This window comes from Equus caballus, chromosome 26 (genome assembly GCF_041296265.1).
Source record: "Equus caballus isolate H_3958 breed thoroughbred chromosome 26, TB-T2T, whole genome shotgun sequence".
Taxonomy (NCBI): domain Eukaryota; kingdom Metazoa; phylum Chordata; class Mammalia; order Perissodactyla; family Equidae; genus Equus; species Equus caballus.
In genome coordinates, this window is record NC_091709.1 from 39,082,525 (window position 1) to 39,096,087 (window position 13,563).

At 41.8% G+C, this 13,563-nt stretch overlaps 1 long non-coding RNA gene across 4 annotated transcripts in view; it reads right to left on the reverse strand.

Annotated features, from left to right (window-relative positions):
- Nucleotides 1–251: 251 nt before the first annotated feature.
- Nucleotides 252–13,563, reverse strand: part of LOC106782638 (uncharacterized) — a 150,187-nt gene continuing 136,875 nt past the window's right edge. For 2 of the 4 annotated variants that reach the window (XR_011432851.1, XR_011432849.1), the window contains 4 exons: nt 4,092–4,169; nt 3,909–3,973; nt 1,861–2,014; nt 252–499 (listed from right to left, as the gene is read on the reverse strand). This is a non-coding gene — a long non-coding RNA (uncharacterized lncRNA). Of the gene's footprint in view, nt 500–1,501; nt 2,015–3,908; nt 3,974–4,091; nt 4,170–13,563 lie in introns of those variants that run through there. The other 2 variants (XR_011432850.1, XR_011432848.1) reach the window with 2 other exon arrangements.

Consider the following 13,563-nt stretch of genomic DNA (forward strand, 5'->3'; position numbering starts at 1 on the left):
AAGGATACATTCTGAGAAATGCATCTTTAGGCAATTTTGTTGTGTGGACATCATAGAGTGTACTTACTCAAACCTGGATGGTACAGCTTACTATGCACCTAGGCTGTCTGGTACTAATCTTATGGGACCACTGTCACATACATGGCCCATCGTTGACCAAAATGTCATTATGCGGCACATGACTATATTCTTATTGCAGTTTTCCTAAAAGATTGAAATTATTTCCAAACAAAAAGATTAAAAAACATGCCTTATGGTTTGCAATTATGTTTTGAAGATCAGTTGGAAAGTGGAGAGACAAAAGGGAAGAAGAACTAAAAAATTAATTTCCTGGAAAACAATTCTCTGCAAGACGGGAAGACGGAAGCTTCTTTCTATCTTCAGAGATGGCTCAGCATCGTAAATGCTCTTTGTGCTTCTGTCCACCAGGCTCCCTCTTTTCTCTCCAGTCCTCATCGGTAAACAGCCTTCAAAAGCATTCTCGTTGGCTCAAAAATATCTACAAACAAAAAGTATGAAACGAGCATCTTGGTGCAAATGGTGCATCGCATCATCTTGACACTGAATCCTCTTCTTCCTGTTGCTGATGGGACATCCACTGAGTGAGGCAAGCACAGTTCTACACTAAGCCCCAAGGAGGAGTTCCTTGGGATTGAAATTCAGTGTTATAAAACTCAAAACGCCTTTGACATAGTGGACTATGTTCCTGACCAAGTTACTAAACAATGTTTTCTAATAAGAATAATAGTGAGGGTAATAATAATAATTAGTATCATTCTATTCTAAACCTTTTAAATGTATTAACTCATTTAACCCTCACAACTTTATGAGAGGTCTTATGATTATTTCCAGTTTACAACAGAAGAAACCAAAGCTCAGAGAGACTAAGTCATTTGTCCAAGGTCACATAGCTGGTAAGCTGCCAAATTCAAAGCCAGGAGATCTGACTCCGAAGTCCACATTTTTAATAACCACACTAGACTTCCAAACTATACCTTCCTAGGACTCAGACAGCAGTCTCTATCTGCTAGGCAGTTGGAATTGTTCTAACTATCCTAACTGACTGGTTGGGACATCACTGTAGACGCCACATTGTTTTTGTTTAAAATCCCATTACCTGAGTTTCATGAGGCAAACACCTGTTGAAAAGTCAGAGTTGCCCTCTGTCCACTGTTAAATTTCTAGGGCCAGTTCAATGTGTGTTGTTTACAGTGAGTGAGATCACTACTCCCAAATAAACTAGAAAGATTAAAGAATTAACTGCTTCTCCATGAACTCTTCAATAATTTTCTGATAAATGACCTCTCTCCTCTAAACCCACTGTGAACCATTAGGTAATATTCAGCTTCTATAACAACAGGAAATGTACCAGCTCCTAGCACATAATCCCTGAGTGACATGATCTAAGACTTGTTTTGTTAGTTTAGCTAGTACTGCACATGGGTTCTCATCAAGAAACCCATTTCCCCCCCTCTCAAGAAGCATGAGATCCATGGTAGGCTTTCTTGAAATGAGCACCAATTTACTTCATGGTATTCCTTCTCCAAAAAGAAAAGCTCCACAGCAATAATAGGGTGGTGTCCTAGTAGAGGTAATAGTAATCAGACTAGTAATGGTAGTAGTGGCCAGCACCTGACAGTATCAGGCACTATTCTGTGATTCGACCTTGCCACATCCCTATGATGTAAGTATTATGAGTGTCCCATTTTATAGACGAAGAATCTGAGGTACAGAACCAGGAGGCCATCCTGGTCATTGGAAAGTCAGATTTTGCAACCACCTTGTATTGGTCAGACAGTCTAACCTCTCTGTAACAAACCACCCTAAATCAGCAGCTTAACCTAATGAAGATTTATGTACCACTCATATCACAGTCTCATCAGACATTCAACGGTGTCCTTCCACAAGGCAATTCCACACTTCCTCCTGGTAATCCACCATGGAACTTGACCTTGGAGCTCTCCTTGGACCATGTCCAGCTGGTAGAGAATGAGGAGGTCTGGAATGTGGTCTCCTATGTGACCAGGAGAAAAATGATCAGCTTGGTGGACACTTAGCATGCTGTTGGAAAGATCATAGAAGCCTAGCTTAGGTGGGGGCAAAGGAGAGTGAGCAAGAGAAGAATTTTGGTCCCTGACCACCTATCCAGTGTGGCATGCCACTCTCCCTCCCTCACCTTGCCCCACACAGACAGTCAACATCCACACATGTCTTCTGGGGTCAGGAAATCACATTGTGATTTCTTGTGCTTTCAAGAGGAATGAATCCTTTGAGTTTTCTGGGCCAGGGTCTCCCTCAACAACTAGACAAAAGAAGCAGAGTGGAGTAAGGGTCAGAGGCACGTGAACATTCTCTAGCTCATCTCAACTTTGGTCTGAAATAAGCAAAGCACTGACACAGTGACATGGCCTTGACTTGGGCAAAGCATTGTTTTGGAGGAGCCTGTTTCTGAGTGCTTAGGCTGGGCTCGTCCAGGCTAGCTCTCACTCTGGTTCCCACCACACCTTATTTTTTTATTAGGTCAAAAACTTTCATGAAGTTAAGTCAGGCAAATCGGGGCTTAGCTGACTACAGTTACAGGCATCCAGGAAGAGCAGAGGTAATAAGAGAGACACACTCATCCAGCGTTGACAACCTTCCTCCCTGCCATTCATTTATGTCTTGTTTATTCTGAATTTTATTTTGGTTCATCAGTCAGTCTTATAAGATATTCTCTTAAAATTATATAGAGTAGGGAAATTTCTTATCAAACATCAAATTCTGGACGTTCATTATCTTTCATTGGCCCAGAAGATAGAACTTTCTCTTAAAAATATCTCTCAAAGATCTCGACTTTGAGACAAATTTTATTGTTTCAGAGGCTGTTTATATAGTAATGCCACTATCCAAAGACATCTCCAGTATAGCAGCATTAATTCAAGATCTCTTTAGAACATACGAGTCAATAGAACTTTTCCCTGAACGGTTGGTATCTCAATGTCTTTATCCTCTACCTGCTATCAAAACTCCAGGAAAAATAGTGTTTAGTTCAGAATCACTGCAGTGTTCACTGAAAATACACAGCACAAAAATTTTTAACACAAAATACAGAAACAACCATTCTGCCTCGCTCTCTCTTTCTCTATCTCTCCCTTCCTCTCCTCTACCCTTCCTCCTTTGAAGAGCTTTCAAATAAAAATTGAGAAAGGAGAAAACTTCCCAAATAAAATTAAACAAGCAAATTCATCAGACAGGATATCTACGGAATTCTGTATGAATATAATTCTGTAGGTATGACTTGACAGAGTTAGACATGATAAAAGAGAAAGGACCAGTTGCAAACCAATGTACCTGGTAGAGCTGATAAACAAAGAAGCATGAGGTTTTAGTGCAAGGAGTTGAAAAGACCATGGACACTTGATGTACTAGGAATCATATCAGTAACACAGCAACATCTAAAGTAAACTGATCCTGCAGCTTAGGTAATATAAATTAAACAGGCATAATTCAGTTCACGTCATTGTTCTGAGCACTCACCAAACTGAAGCGTTGTGTTACACAGTGGGGTTGGAGAGATAAATAAGAAGTGGTCACTGCCCTTGTGGAGGGGGATAGACACTTAATCTCCCTGCGAGGTGGTCAAGGTGTTGATGGAGATGTGCAGGGGTGAGGGAAGGACAGAGAAAGACTGGACCTCAACCTTGTCTTGGGGACAGGGACAGAGTCTGGGACATGTGAGAAGAAACCACCAAGCTAAGGGTATAAGCAGAGTTAAGGGCATTTAAATGTGAACAAGAAAAAAAAATGAGCTGAAGGGTGTCATGTCATGATCTATATGTCAAGAGACCAAAGACCAGGGGAAAAGTGTGGAAGAATCTGGCTTGATTGAACTCAGAGGCTGAGCAAGAGGCAAGGAATAGAAAACTTACCTGTAGACACTTCTAGAGAGCACCGTATCTATTACATTCTTCACTCACTTCAGTGATAATTTCATCTGTTAGAAAGTAGAAGAAATAATGAGAAGTCCGACTCAAAACCAAATTCAGATCAACTGAAACAAACTGCCAAGAGAGTAGAAGTAACAGCAATCCAAAAGAAAATGAATGTATTACCTTGGGGTTTCACAACCAGGCAGCAGAGTATATTTGAAAAATTCAGAAAAAATTACATAGAATTCCATGGGCAAACACCTTGGGAAAAAAGAAGACAACTCAAGAAGGATTCAGGATCCAAAAGAAGTAAAATTGATGTAGTGATAGAATCAGAAATAATGCCTAAGGCTTTTTGAATTATAAAACAATGTTTCTGTATTAAAAATATTTTGGAAATTATGAAAAGTTGTAAAAATGCAATTAAAACCACTCCTAATTCCATTAACCAGAAATAATCTTTTTTTCTAATAAATATAGTTAAATTGGAATCAAATAGTATAAACAGTGTATTCTACTTTTTTCCCCTTAGCATAATGTAAGCAAATCCCCATTAATTTAGTTTTAGTCAGAAAACCTGACTTTTCACAGCTGCAATAAGTGTCATTATATGAATGGTACTAACATCGGATTAAGCACTCCTTCCTTGCTGGAAATATATGTCATTAATAATTTATTGCTATTATAAATAACAATATGATGAATACCTGAAGGTTCCACTTGGTTGTTGATATTTCTTAACAACAGCGTGAGCCATGGACCCCTCCTTAGGTACTCTGTGGTTATGGATTGCTGATTTTCTGACTTAGACTGCTGAGAAAATGTTCCTGACTGGCTAAGGCACTCATCTAAGGAAAATATTACAAAACTGATTTTTCAGTTATCCTTGATAATGGAGGAAAAAAGAGATGAAAATCTTTAGGCCCTTTTTCATGTACTTTCTGCTTGGCCTGAAAATCCATGAGAACAGATCCAGAGAATTCCTAGACACCATGGGTGGCCTTGAGGGGCTATTTTTATGACAACTAATTTTGTTTACATTTTTGTGTGCCAATCAGGAGTTTGGCCAATGAATCCTTTTGCCCCCTCTCTCCTCATCAGAGGCATTGCTGTAGTCTATCTAAAGAGAGTTTATTTTTCTTTATACAAGTCACAAGTATGGCAGGGGGGAATACACAAGAGGTAGAAATGCAACTAATTTTGTCCGGGCCCTGCAAGTTGTTCACGAAATCGCCAAGCCAAGGGGAAAAAACAAAAAGATTATTGGGTGAGAAGCCAGAATTGAGAGCCAGGAGAGTTAGATGGTGTGGTAAGGCAGTCATGCACTCCGTGGGTGGGTAGCAAAGCTCGCAGCCAACGATCAAGAGAACAGAACCTGAGCCAGAGGTCAATGGCCTGTGGGCAGGGATGGGTGGGAGGGGTGGTCTCTTTTTGTCCACAGTGCAGTGAACTTGCTGGCTGGAAGGAGCTCCTTTGAAGCAAGGGAGAATGAGACCTTCATGAGAATTGTGACCAAATCCCTAAGGAAACATATCTGATAGCCCAAACAAAACCTACAATGATTGTTGGAGGTAATCAAAGGCCAGTGTCCCACACTGGTGGCAGAGGGTGAAGTAAGTGGACCTACAGAAAGTGGGTCCTGTCCGCCCCACAAAGCTCAGAACCAGCTCAGATTCTTGGGAGCCTTGGTAAGGCAAAAACACTCCCCCGTGGTCTTAGAACTAGCCTGCACTGCTCACCATTAAATCAGCAAGGTTTCATGAGCAAAAGATAGAGACACGGATACAGTGATTCCATCTTGTGAGAAACAGCATTTTCCTGAGAACCAAATGTGCTTCTCCAGACAACGCGTGTCCTCCCAACCAGATGCTCCAGGGAACTCAGGGAGGAGAAGGGAAGAGAGGCTTAAAAAACGCTTAGTCACACAATGAGTCACGAATGGCCCTTCCCCACATTGCACATAGCTCCTGTGTTCCCAAGGTCAGTAAAGGTCACCACTGGGCTAAAGAGCACCCCGTCTCAGGCCCCTGCACTGGCGACAGGGTAAGAGGAGGGACAGGGAGCTCAGAGGCTCAAGTAGCAGCCTGCTCTTGGCAGGGGCTGCTGCTCATTTTCTTTGGCTGGCTCTAACTACCTGTCTGAAAACACAGCAATGCAGGAAGGAAATTTTTCAAGAGATTAAACTATTATTGTTTCCTGTGTGGCTGTCTTCACTGGTGTATGAAAAAAAGCTTTAAGGGCACTTGAAAAGAGATTTGTCTGAATAGCAGGGTTGTTGTGATCCATCCCCCCTCCAGTCGGGATTTGGCCAATTTCCTCAGGAAAGTGGTTGATTAGGACCCGTGGATTTATCCGTGGCCTAAATATAAGATGTCATAAAGGTGATTAATGGTGAGCTCACCATCAGAGGGAGTTAAGAGTTTATAAAAGCTATTTTTAACGATTTGGAAGGGAAAAAAACTCATTTGTCACCTTGCCAACATGTTTCAATAGTTAAAAACCTCTTTGTGGCCCCTGATAATTCATGCTACCAACTGTTAAAGGTTGTTGTATTTTCTGATTTTACAAGTTTGTTTGAAAAATTGATTCAATGTGTTTTGCTGTTTATAGAAAAGCACATGAGGGAAGGAAAATAAAATGTCTTTCCACCATGATTAGTGATTGCTGCTCCTGGTAACACTTAAGTACAATAAGCCTGTTTCTGTTTTCTACCCTGCCTTGCTGTTTATGCCTCTGCCGTACAAATAGCAACAGATGGATGGTATTCCGAGACACCTTTCAGAGCCCAAGCAAAACCCAGCCTGCGATTCCTAAATCAGGGGAAATCAGAGTCATTCAGAAAGTGGATGATGGCATGGATGCCCACTGGCAGTGTCCAGCATGGCCTGGTGACGTCACATTGCCCAGAGATGCTCCAGAATGTGACTTTATTGTCATGACAGTTCCACAAGGCAAGGTCCCTCCTCCAGTCCAAACCAGTTAACTTTGTTTAAAGGAACATAGATGATTAGCCTCTTTTTAAAGCTGAATTTCCTGTAAAGTAGTTACCAAATTCTCTGAAACTGACATTTAACCATTCGCTGAATCACGCAGTAAAGCACTAAGAAGGACTTACTGAAAATAAAAGGCTGTTCTTGTTGGCTAGATATTTGGGCATTTAATGGATGGTAAAAACATGAAGGCATGGGTGCATGCCCTGATGTGTATAGGGTGGGTGGGATGAGACTAGGAGCTAGTTATTGATATACAATCAATTGTTATCAATTACTTCGAGTAACTAGCAAAAACGAATAGGATGCTTTCTGTGATCCTTGAATCATTTTGTGAGTTGATCCTGATTGACGTGGGAAACCTGATGTAGTCCAGGATATTCCCTAATTCCTTCACTTGTTTAACAAACCCTCTAATGTGGCAGGAACACGGAGTGCTACTCAGTGCTAGGGAGGCAAATGTGACTAAAGGCTCAATGAGCTCCACGGGGAGCCTGGAAGATAAAAAATGTTCTTACAACAGAGTGAGATAAATGATATGATAATATGTATATGTGCACCCAGCCTGGGTCAGGGAGAGGTAAAAATTTTTCTCCCAGAGTACCAAAAGTAGAGATAATAATAGGTATCATAGTTAACTGGAAGCTTCTCTTTAAGGTAACAGCCCATAAGTTGCAGGAATGACTCTCTCTCATGTCCCATTGGCCTGAACTTACTCTGCAAAGGAGGCTGGGAAATGCAATCTCCAGATAAGCAGCCATTGCCCCTAAAAAGATGGAGATCCTATTACTAAAATGAAGAAAGGACAATTAGCATTGTCTGCACCTGTTATTTTAAACTATTGTCATTAGAAGTCCAAAAGGGACCATAACATCACAAAGTATCAAGCAGCAAAAATGTCCTGCTGAATATGCAAGGCCCAGGATTGCCTGCTGCAGAGTCTGCAACAAAGGATAAGACCCTTGATCACTGTTTTGCATTAAAATTGCTTACAATTCATATTTAATTATTTATAATATGTAAATATTTATAATAAAATTTAATCTATTTTCACATTAAAACAAACATTAATACAATGTGAATAGGGTGTGTTCAAAAAGTAGTAGAGAATTTAAGTGCAAGAGGAGCCAAGGGAGATGAGATAAACGTCAAGTCTTCAAACTCAAGGAAAGAGCCAGAGCAGGGAAGATCCCCCGGAATGAGAGTCAGCTGCTGCACTGGGCTGCTTCCTCAGCCATAAGAGCTCTTCCAGAGCACAGCTGTATTTTATGCAGCTTTGTGCCCCCCGTTTCCCAGTATAGCTCATTTATTGGCTCTTGATTAATGTTGCAGAGAGGAGAAGGACACTTTATTTGGGTTTTAAATAATGGATAAGATGTCCTAAGGCCTATCACTGAAGGGGCCATTTGACCTTGGCCTCACCATCACAGGATCTCAAACTTCAACTTTCAAGGCACACGTGTGCCATATATAGAACTCACAAGGTGAAAAGATGATGACATTCATCATACAACTTTAATCTCATGATACATCACCAGGCCACACCACCTGTGGTACACATTGAATAAGTTTTTAGAAACCCTATAAACACCTTGTGCCTAACACAATTATACTGCATGGTGGGGTTTGTGTTTTGGGTAAACAGAATTTGCTCAATGCTAACTTAGATATTCCAGAACATTTGCAACGTTGTTTTGACATTTCTTCCCTTTGATGTTGGTGTTGTTTTATACTTAGGATCTCAAAACACTTTAAGTATGCTGGGCCTCTCTCAATCTTTTTGAAGTCCTGGAAAAGTATTCTTAGGTTATTCACTCCCAGCTCTACTCTAATATACAAGTGCCCTGAATGCCCTCTCTTCTTTTGTCTCATTTAAATTGGAGCGACGTCCAGTATCCCAGGGTGAAGTCATTGGGTTCTGGCAATTTCCTGGGCCTTTCTGTCCATCATAACTTTTACCCTAAGGCCCAGTACTCTCTCCGGGCCTGGGCTCTCAGGATACACAGCCCCTGGCTTCCAGCTCAGTCCAATCATTAATGGTAAGCTGGTAAACAAGGAAAGGAAGTGAGGACGAATACAGTCACCAGTCCCCTCCAGCCCCTGGGAGGACATTGCAGCCTTTTGAGGCATCTACCACACGCCCCACTCGAACTTAATAAGTATGCACCTAACTAAACCCAAACTCCAAAGCTCATACAAAGGACTTCAGTGCAAGCAATCTCCAAGTGGGTTTTCTAAAAATATGTGATTTCCATATTCCATGCCAACTCCCTCAGGGTTCATCCTAATAAGAAGTGTTCATAAAAACAACACAATGGTAAAAACACTCAAAACAAACAATGATCCTTTCCCAAGCCTTACTCTCAACCACATATAGCATTGATGTTGGAATGAGAAACAGATTTTGTGAAACTGTGTTTCAGGACTTGGTCCAGGCTCTCTCCCCTCCTCATCTATACTTTTCCTCTATGTGACAGCATCTAAGTCCGTGACTTCCATGAACAACTACTGAGATGCTAGAATCACTTCCAAATCTTAAACTCTGGCCTCAACCTCTCTCCTAGGCCTCAGACTCACATATGTCACTGCCTATTAGGAGATAACGCTTAGACATCTCAACCACAGAAACCTCAAACTAAGCCCATCCCAATCTATGCTCATCATCTCATCTGAAGCTGCTCCTGCTCCAGGTTCCCTGTGCCAGTCAGAGGCACTACCACCTCCTCCTTGCCCAAGCTAAACATCTGGACATCACCCACCCTCATCTCCAACTCTTGTTGACTGTCTCCTAAATTGCTGTCAAATCCATCCACTGACACTATCTTATCCAGGTAACTTTGCCCCTTTTTCAGATTATAATGACTTTCTAACTGACTTCTCTACATCCACTCTTGCCCCATTTCAACCCATTCTTCCCTCTGCAGCCAGAAGTTCTTAAATATCTTTTTTCTCATTCATTCAGCAAATATTTATGAAACACCTCTCATGTGCCAGGAACAGTGCCAAGCACATACGCATATACAGTGGTGAGCAACAGGGCTGTGGCTCCTGTCCTCATGGAGTATACACCAATCAGATCATATCACCTCCAAGCTTAGTATCTGAGATCTGCAGAACCATGGCCTCCAAACTTGTCCATGTCCTAATGGAAGGGGGACACTAGCTAAGGAATTCAGACAGCCTCTAAAAGCTGGAAAAGGTGAGAAAAATGATTCTTGCCTAGAGTTTCCAGAAGGAATACAGCTCTACCAACATCTTGACTTTAGTCCAGTGAGACCTAGTTTGGACTTGTAACCTCCAGATCTGTGTTGTTGTAAGTGAGCAAGTGTGTGGTAATTTATTACAGTAGCTATAGAAAACTAATATCACAGCGCCATAGTATTCACAACGCCTAAGAAATATGATATCCTTCAATAATTTCCTTGTGCCTTTGCGATAGAGCCCAGAACCCTGACACACACCTTGGTCCCAGCCACCCTCTTTTGCTCTCCTCACTGCCACCAACTGAACATCTTTCAGCTCTCAAAGGAGCTACACTCCTCCCCTCGGAGACAAGAACACACTATTTCCACTTCCTGGAGCCCTTCTCTGCTTTATCTGGTGCATTCCAATCCTTGAATTCAACCTTTAAATTAAAGGCCATTTTCTCAAAGAGGTCTTATCAGAACCCCTTAGTCTGGTCCTGTTAGAGGCTCCCAGGCTCCCTCTACTTTCCTGTTCAAAGTACGCATAACACCTGGCACTGTTTGTGTCAATGTCTCTGTTCCCCACTAGACTGTAAACTCCCAGAGGGCAGAGCCTACGATTCTATTGTTCACTGTACCCTCAACACCTACTATGGAGGGTACTCAACACAAATTTGCAAAATGAATGAAAGAATGAGTGAAAAGGGGCAAAAGATACATTTTCTCTTTCATCTGGATTAGTCCCTTCTGTGTACATCCATTTTTTACATTCAAACAATTGCTTTATTTTACAAAATATTTTTGACCTCTTAAATTCTGATTCCTCGACCTAAACACAAGAAAAAAGCCACCTCCACTCTTATGCATCTTCTTATTTTTTACAAATTGCAGATTGTTAGGTTTTTATCTGGTGAGACTCTCTTGCTTTTTAGGGTCCCCTACAAGGTGTGGGATGCACCTCCTGGCACTCTGTATTTATTCCTTCCAGGCAGAATGTCAGTCACTGAACACAATAGAACCAGTGACTGGAAGCGTTCAAAACAGCCATGGAGCCACAGTACCTCGGAATTAGCTCGTCACTCTAGAAGATGACCCCACTGACTTCCCACGGCTAGGCCTGCATGTTGAGGTGTTTCCACTGTGGTGGTGAAAGTGCATACGAGGAAGTGAGCCCTCCCGTTCTGTCCACTCGGCTCAGCACCACCTCCAGTGGGGTCCTGCACCTTCCTTCTGGGGAGCCCCTCTGTTCCTCCCCTCCATCCACATGGCTGCTGGAGGAGGAACTGTGACTACAAGGTCACAGCCTTCTGTGGCTGCATTTCAGTCCAATCAAAATTGCTCCCCAGGAAATCTAAACCTGAGAGAGAGATTGCTTTCTCCCATTTCCCACACTATGCATCAAAGAAGCTAAGAGAAAAAAAAATTCAGTCCAGGGAAGGAGGATGGAGAGAAAGAGGGACAAATCCAGGTGAAAAAGGAAAAAACAATATCTGAGAGTCACTCCTGAGACCCAGCCCCATTCTTATCTTTGGGTTCTACAAGACATCTAAACAACCATTTAACAAGTTCTCCTTTTTGCCTGTGCTAGCTTAAGTTGGGTTTTCTCCTAACTAACTAACATATTAATTAATATGGACACATTCATAGAAACTCCCCCTTCAGCCTCTCTTGTAATCTACTATAAACATACTCGAGGCTGCTATCTGGGGATAAATCCATCTATGGTCACATAGAAGTTGGCGCCATGTGCAAAGTAAACCATGTTCTGGGCGGCATACTATCTCAGGGAAGAATGGAAGATCATGCATTTATCCAACAAACAGTATAGAACATAATACACGCATGGCAGCCTTGCAACAGATTATAAGCTGCTACTCTGTGAAGTGAAACGTCAGTCCAACATCTAAGAAATCTTTGTCAAGATCTTTTGAATCTTTACTGGCATCTAAAAAATAAATGACAAAGAATGATTGGTTTATGACTCACAGCAGAACCTAAAATCTTAGTTTCTTATCTTTCTCCAAAGCCCGCATGCCCAGCAGCTGCTTAGCAGCATCTCCCACCTCTCTCCAAACTTCCGACACCTCTCCCTGCCACCTCACCCAGCCCACCCAGTACGGTCCATCCTCACTCATTCTTTCAACAAATATGTATTACGCGCCTACAGTGTGCCAGGCATTTCAAGACCAGGGATAAATAGGAGAACAAGTCAAGCAAAATTCCTGCTCTCATAGAGCTTAAATTTTACAGTGGGGAAATAAACCTTCCAAACTTCTTGATAGATCATATTCTCTTCCATCTAGAGCTTTCTGAAATAAATCAATAAAGATATTTCCCCTCTCCCAACATTTAGATTTTGTACAATAAAGATTTGTGTGCTGACCTAGAATACACAGAGTTCTTCCTGGTGAAAAGAATTCTGTGATTTCCTCTAAGTGAGGAAGAGGTTGGGAATAGTCATTCTTGAGCTATTTTTCATGTCATACACTGTAAACACAAAAATGGGAGGGGTATAAAATTTACAATAAAGAGAGAGATGGATATATGCACATACACATATACACACGTGTGTGTGTATGCATGTGTATTTGTATGTATGTAGGCCACATGAAAGATTCAGTCTCTGTGCGAGATGCAATTTCAGAGAGAGGACAATTCAGTCAGTTGAGTAAAAAGAGAAAAGGCTTCCTGGAGGACATAGCCTTGGAAAGATGAGTAAGATCTGGGCACAGGTGTAGGCTTGTAAACATGAAGAACCTTATAAGCAAAGAGAGAGAGGTAGGAAAGTGGAGAGAGGTCAGTAGCCTAGTAGGCCAGTGTGGCTGTCCTGGATGTGCCACATGGAGGAGGCAAGCAGGCCTATGCAATGGAACTGGGCCCCACTAGGAGGGCCGTGGATAGTCAACAAATGAGTTTGCATCATGTCCTTCAGGCAATATTTGGCTGTTGGAAGTTATCGGGTAAAGGAGAGGGATGGAGTCATTGAAACTCAATACAGGAAGGGAAATTAAAGGTCATCCAATCCTTCCACTTTGTTAGCCCTGTATTTTGTAGATAAGGTAACTGATACAGAGCAGAGATTATAACCCCAGGGTCCTGAAAGTTCTCACTGCTCCCATTCCTATAATCTTCCAAGCATACGTTGTTCTCTTAATGAAAGATTAAACTGATGCAATTGGTAGACAGGGAGAGTGATGAGGGAGGGGGAGAAGCTACTAGAAATTTATTTAAACTTTCTAAGTTAGAACTAAGTAAAATGTGATAATGGCCTAAAAGTAAGGTGTTGGGGATGGAGATACATGCAAATAATTACAACAATAATAAATTAGGTGTGCATATGTGTGTGTGAGCTTATGTGTGTATGTACACACATACACACCTAAATTGAGGTGGTATAGAGACAATGTGAAAAGAAGGTGCCTCCAGACTTGAAGCCCATCCACCCAGCACAGTCCCTGTTACTGAGAAAGTCCTCAGTCA